A 6733-nucleotide genomic window follows, 5' to 3' on the forward strand; every position below is an offset into this window, starting at 1 on the left:
AGGCCAGCCCTCCCCTCGCAACCTCCGAGCCGCCCTATTCTGTTGTCTCGGTCCTAAGTTATTGTCCTTCCGGTCGTGCTGTCCAAACGGCCGCTAGCGGCGCGTTCGTGCCGCGAGCAGCAGCCGGTACGCATGGCAGACCCACGAGTTATGACTGCGGAAGCGATGTGCGTGTGCCCAAGGTAGCATATTCGCTGCGGCTCTACCCGCAGGCGCGAACGAGGTAGCCTCGCTTGTTTTACCACCCTGGTTCGTAGGCGATCGGCCGCGAACTGTGTGGATCTATTTTATTCACTTGGCACCCCATGTCAACCTTATTCTTTGTTTTATTTCCGTTGTCCTAACGACGAAAATACTTCGTTCCGCGTCTGCGTTTTGTGTTTTTCCTCAAGCAATTCGAACGGCAAAGTTCTTCCGCTAGTACAGCGCCAGAAAGAAGAAAGGAAAAACACTCCGCATGCTTCTTGTATTTTAGCGCTGCGCCAGCGGAAAAAGGCGTTGCGCAGCGACAGGGAAAAGAAATGCTATACATTTCACGGAAGTGACCCAGACGTATAGTTGTACTGGTTGCACGCGCAGCGCTCGGTCTAAACTGCTGTCGGCAGCCTTCGCCTTTACTCAACGGCTTCCTTTTCTTTTTTTGCGTGTATTTTACTTCCGCTGTCAGTACATGGTTTGGTGCTTGTAAACCGTGGACTGTCAGCGAATCTATTAATTATTCTGTGAGCACTGGTGGCCTGCTAACTGTAAGCCGTACGAACAGGCATGTGTTGCCGTCGCTGACCTTGAGGCGGCGCGCATTGTTCATCCTTCACTGAAGTGCGCACTTGGCACATGCTCCGCCGTCTGTATCCGCTTCATTTTCTTTTTTGTTCTTTAACTATTCTAATGGCGACAAGTGAGCGCATGGTAACGGCGAGGGCTGGGTTGCGCAAAGCGGTGGATCTTGCTTTACTATTAGAGTACTTCAGTGCATAAATGTTTAATTGGCCGATGCCCAGTCTGCTGACAAGGCGCAGGCCGTCTCTAGCCGCAACGTGGATGACGGTATATATACCTATCCCGGTATTCAAATAAACGCTGTGTGGAGCTCTGTAACATTAAGAAAATGTCACATCTGAGTTTTACTATAGCGCGCAGTCACCATGACATACACGGTGTAGGCTGCTAACCTTGCTGATTCCTTCACGGATCAGGCGTGTAAATGCAACAGCGATCATGCTAAAAAAGTAGTAACGTATGGCAGCGGCTTTTACCGCAGGTTGCAAGCTCATTCGTGCACTATGAAACACCGGGGGGGCACCTTCTGCAGTAATAATGTGCGGCAAAATCGCGCTACATGTTGACTCACGCTGCCGTGCTAAAATTCCACCCTTTCCTTCCTCCAGGCCTGGATAATCCTGTTGGAAATGAATTAACATACAACGCTAACAGGAGCTCCCTAAAAGCTCAGTTGCCATCTATTTGCGGCGTGAAATGGCTCCACATGGCTCGCTTTTCCTTGTATACAATATATGTAACGTGGTTACGGGCTCCCGAAACAATGAGACCAGGGTGCAGTGGCGTAGCAACAGGGGGGGCCGGGGGGCCGTGGGCCCCGGGTGCAAGGGGCCAGCGGGGGGGTGTCATATACGTATGAAGACACCCGGAACTTGTTGATATCCTCGCGTTCCTCGACTACACCCGGGGGGGAGGGGGGGTGACAGAAGACCTATGGGCCCCAGGTGCCAGAGGACCTAGCTACGCCACTGCCAGGGTGAGATCAAGGAGGAAGAAAGGGTCCCCGCCGGTTGACCTAGGAAGAACCTTAGAAGTTCGCAGTTACGCTATCGGGACAGCTCTATCTTTTCTAACAAGAACCCGCGATAATTCCAGCGTACAAACGCCGATTATATGCGCTATCGTGTGCAATGATTCGTACGGTTTCGTGACTCATTAAAGAAGTTATAAAGCTCGCTCCGAGGCAGTGGCCAGAGTGCCTTTAGTATAGAGTGCCCATAATGCACGTTTATGTTCATCACAGATTGACAAACGAGCAGCGTCACCACTCCTGCCAACGGGCCCTGATTACGCGAGCAAGAGCAGATTTCCGACAGTGAGCTAACTTTCGGTTTCGGTGCTTGGACATAAAGGGGCTTAGCGTTCGCATCCAGCGCACGCGTCTTATCAGGACTTACACCAGGCAGCCTTCAGGAGCCTGCGAGAAGAAACTGTCGGCTTGAACGAAGTTTGGATGTGTTACTGCGCGTATGCCGTCCGTAATAGTAAGGCTGTGCAGTTCGCATGAAGTCCTTCTTATAGCCAACAATCTGGGTTTGAGTTGCACCAAACGCTTTGATCACACTTCCTCCATGCACACGTGAATGTACAACAAAGTGGTTTAGTATTCAAGAACGCTCACTCAAGTTTGACGAGGTGCATCTAATATTTTAATGCAGCACTGTAATTATAGGAGCTGGCTTAATAGTTCACCGAATAGATATGCTACTCAGTGGGGCCTATTAAGCCCCTACACCTTAAGAGTTCCCGTCATTCTTTGCTCGAAGAAACTCGTAGCTTGCAGAGAAGCCGGCTACGATGGTTCGGTCTTAGGATTTGGAAATGTGTAACACAAACGAGGGCAAGATTTTAAGGCTACTTTCTCCGTGCCATCTGCCATTTGTCGTCGGGCCATGTTGCTGCCACATTTCAAATCATGAGCGTAACCGACTGACCCATGCAGCGCGCGACAGTATTTTCGTGCGCTGATTGATGCCATACGTTTCTCCCCTTTATTTTTCTGCAAGCTGTCTGCGGAAGAACGCAGCGTAGTGTTCTTGCCATCACAACCAGTTCGTGGCATCTCTAGACAGAAAAAGAAAATGATATTAAAGACCGTGTTTGCGGCAGCAAGCTGGTTCTGGATTAGCAGGGTTGCGATCACAACGGCGAGCAATGTCCACGAGGCTTTGGCAATCCCCATAGCAAGGGATATTGCGACGGATTGCGGAGAACATCGTATCTGAGGCAGCAGGGAACGCACAAGGCTGTTCAACGGGGGCCATTCGCCAGGCAGCGTGGTAACATTGTTGCATTATTATGGTCAACTTTGTGTCTTCGCCTCTATAGTGGGCCGCCGAGCAACGGCGAGACCAGAAACGTTGTCACGCATCGGGAGAACCGCAGCGGCGACGACGTTTCACTTGGTCTTTGCTGTTGATCGATGTGTTTTTTTTTTCTGCCTACGTGCGCGTGTGCTCGGGTAAATTGCGCCATCGCTCTCACTCTGATGGAGCGGCACCAATTGAAGCTAGTTATGCAGAAATGTATCTAAGCTTCAATTGCGTTCTTTTCCCTCGAAATAACGCTACGCATGCTGCGTTTGCAGCCACTGACGACAGCCACTGACGACGGATGCACGATCTGCCAATTAACGCACAATAACATGGTGTATTAGACGAAAGGAAAGGGGGCTAACCGAGGGGCCCGATTTTTATTAATCATATCATAAGAAGCCAACAAACAATGACACCAAGGACAACATAGGGGAAATTACTTATACTTACTAATTGAATTAAAGAAATGATAAATTAACGGAAATGAAAGTGGATGAAAAAACAACTTGCCGCAGGTGTGGAACGATCCCACGTCTTCGCAATACGCGTTTATTACATGACGAGGGTCTCGAATCCGGCAACATTGATGCCTTCAGGTAGCATGTATGGGTTTACTGACCAGCTGCCTTCACTCAAAAAGATCACGAACTCGTGACGCCTGCGGCAGAAAGGATGTTCCACATCCGCCGCCAAGGTTCGCGAGTGGTGACGCTGGCTAACATTTCTTGGGTTAGTTCTTGTAGTAAAACACGAATACACAAGAAAGTGGATGGGAAAACGGTGCCGCGGTAGCTCAATTGGTAGAGCATCGCACGCGTAATGCAAAGACATGGGATCGTTCCCCATCTGCGGCGAGTTGTTTCTTCATCCACTTTCATTTAGATTAATTCATAATTTCTTTAATTCAATTAGTAAGTACAAGTAATTTCTCCTACGTTGTCCGTGGTGTCATGTTTGTTGGCTTCTTATGATATTGTGCGTTAGAAGAATTTATATGGGTAAGTTGGAAGCGAAAGATGCCTCTCCTGTGCGACTACGGTATCGCGGGTGCTACTGATGGCCCCAAAAAGTGGCTGCATGTATATGTCATCACGTAACCGAAAGACGGTTGTGGTGCATGCAAGTGAATAAAGTAAAAGCTTCTAAAATGCCTGCACGCGATGGCTTCGATGTAAAAATAATGTTCAGACCGCACAATAATGAGTTGTCGGCCTCGCGCTTGCGTCGTGCATCACGCAACGTTGTCGCATATTGAACGCCTGGCTTTGAGCAGTGGGCTGTGGGCACGAAGCGACACTTGTCAAAGGGTAAACAGCGCGACACAGAAGCGGACAAGGACTAAGGAAGTGACGGGACAGGCGTTACGAGGAAGATCGATTTCTTGTCCCGGCATGGGTTGAACTGTTTACCCAAGATGAAGCTAAACCAACTCGGCCCAAGTGTCAGTTTAGTTAGACGCTTGTCGAAGTAAGTCTGACGCGCGTTCGGTGAATAAAAAAAAAAGGAGAAAAAACGCTTCATTATTACAGACGTTATAAAGTTAAGGTTTGTTCAGGTTTATGTCGTTGAAGTTCAGGTGTGTTCACTTGTTAACGTGCGCCAGAGTTAATGTCCTCTTCTTCATTATTTATCTCAGTTGAGTCTGTAAGAAATGTGGACGAAAAAAGACGTCCGACGATTACGATTAATGCGAAATTTGAGCGCAGCTCGATACGTGTTTTCATTTCGCGATATATTGAGGCAAAGAGTTTGAGAACGAAGTCACCGCACCGACTGGCAGTGGGCCAGTGCTGTCAGCGCCTTCGCAGTGGGAAGGGCAGTATGGGAACGCTGGCATGATTAGCGCCATCGGAGCCAGCTGTGGAAGAAGACGACGACGAAGCGGTTACGACGAGGCGCGGTTACGACGAGGGAAGCCGACGCTCGACCCAGGAACGGGCGCCTAAGAGCTGCGCTCTGAAACGCATGCCTCCATTGTTAGTTGAACGACATGGACTGGAAAAATTAAGCCAGATTGGGTTATGCCTTATTACTCTAGTTCGTATTGTAAGATAAATGCATCAATGACCCTCTTTTTTCTCCAAATACAAAGAGAAGAGGCGGAAACAACCGTACTCTCAAGTGATTGCGCATTATATATTGGCACATGAAATGCGCGTGGAAGTTGTAGCCGATGGAAACTGTCAAAGTGAGAAAGGGATTATTTTCATTGCCTTAAAAGTCGTGGAATTTTGAGTATTCGTTAAAACGTCTCAAACTTCTCGGTAATGACGGTTTCTTTTCTACAACAATCGGACGTACCACTGCAGTCACGCTTATTAAAAGCCACATCCGAAAAGCAGCCTATACTGTAAAGGTGGCGAGGCCGTGCTTGCTGGGCTGTCGTCCAAACGCTACTGGATTCTACGAAACGCGGCACAGTACATCCCTTTGCTTTTGTGCCTGCCTCTCTGTCGTCCTCGGCGAGTTCATCGAGTTTTTTTTTTTTTTTTCAAACGACGAAGCAGCTTCCGGCTCTTTGAGAGGAGTTTGAACAGTGTATACAATTTTTTTGCTTTCTTCTTTGAGCTCATGAAGTTCGATCTAGCGGAAAGAGTTGATTGTGCTCTGCCAAAGCTGCGCATATGTGGAGTGTAGCTTGAGCCTGAATGTCGCCATAAAATCTCCAGGATATCTCACTCATCTCGCAACGGATTGTATGCGAAAAATATAAGGCTGGTTGCTATTTTCAGTATTTTGATAATATGCGAGCTCGCGGCAATCATATATCATCTGCAAAGTGTATACCTGCAGGCAGGAAAAACATAAATGACCAGGAAATGGGGTGATTTGAACATTCAAGGCAGTAATAAAAGGGCGCTGTTGAGCATGCCTTTCGCCAAGACCGACGAAATATAGGCGCAACCACACGTACAAAGGAGAGTCATCTCAAGCGCTCGATTGCGCATTTATCTTGCATCCCTAAATCTGTACCCCACTTATGTCCGTCATATGGGCTTTCCAGCTGAATTTGTGGTGTTATCGTCGCTGCAGCAGTAGTAGTGTTCCCATAAGGATCATCATCACGTCAATGAAAAAATAGCTCCCATGCAAATGAAAGGTTAGGCTCTACAGCCGGATTCGAATCTGGTGCCTTCTCTGCGGAAAAATGATGCTCGAATCATTTCCGCCACAAGCGCTGATAGAAGCAGTGCAGAGCATCGCAAGCCAGCTGTTGCGGTGCACGCTACGGTGTACAAGACGGACAAACCGGCGCCGAGGTCAAGGAAGTTGGGGTGAAGCCGCGGCTGCACGAAGTGAAACATCACATAGGGAAGAGGAAGGAGCATATACGGTGGTTCTCCAGGATTTGAAAAGATAGAGTGGTTGCGTGGGCTTACAGCTTCGGGGCGAGGGGAAGTGCTAGAGAGTATGCATGACGCCACATGTAGTTTTAGATCCCTTGTATTCACACCTCTTCGCTGGCTCTGGCGGACACAGAAGCCCGTGCCCGACTTGGTCTATAGTCTGCGGCCTGGGTTGAGGTCATGCGACTGTGCTTTGTCTCGGACTTTGGACGGTCCTGGAGCAAAGTACAGTAGCGTTACACTGACGGGCAATGTGAAATGCCTACCTTCAGACGCACAAAATAGGTGCAG

At 48.7% G+C, this 6733-nt stretch overlaps 1 non-coding gene across 1 annotated transcript; it reads left to right on the forward strand.

The window, feature by feature from the left end:
* Positions 1-3877: 3877 nt before the first annotated feature.
* On the forward strand, positions 3878-3949 carry TRNAT-CGU (transfer RNA threonine (anticodon CGU)). Its single transcript has one exon. It is a non-coding gene; the product is annotated as a tRNA-Thr (tRNA).
* The last annotated feature ends 2784 nt before the right edge of the window (positions 3950-6733 follow it).

Source organism: Dermacentor albipictus, chromosome 1 (genome assembly GCF_038994185.2).
Source record: "Dermacentor albipictus isolate Rhodes 1998 colony chromosome 1, USDA_Dalb.pri_finalv2, whole genome shotgun sequence".
NCBI lineage: Eukaryota > Metazoa > Arthropoda > Arachnida > Ixodida > Ixodidae > Dermacentor > Dermacentor albipictus.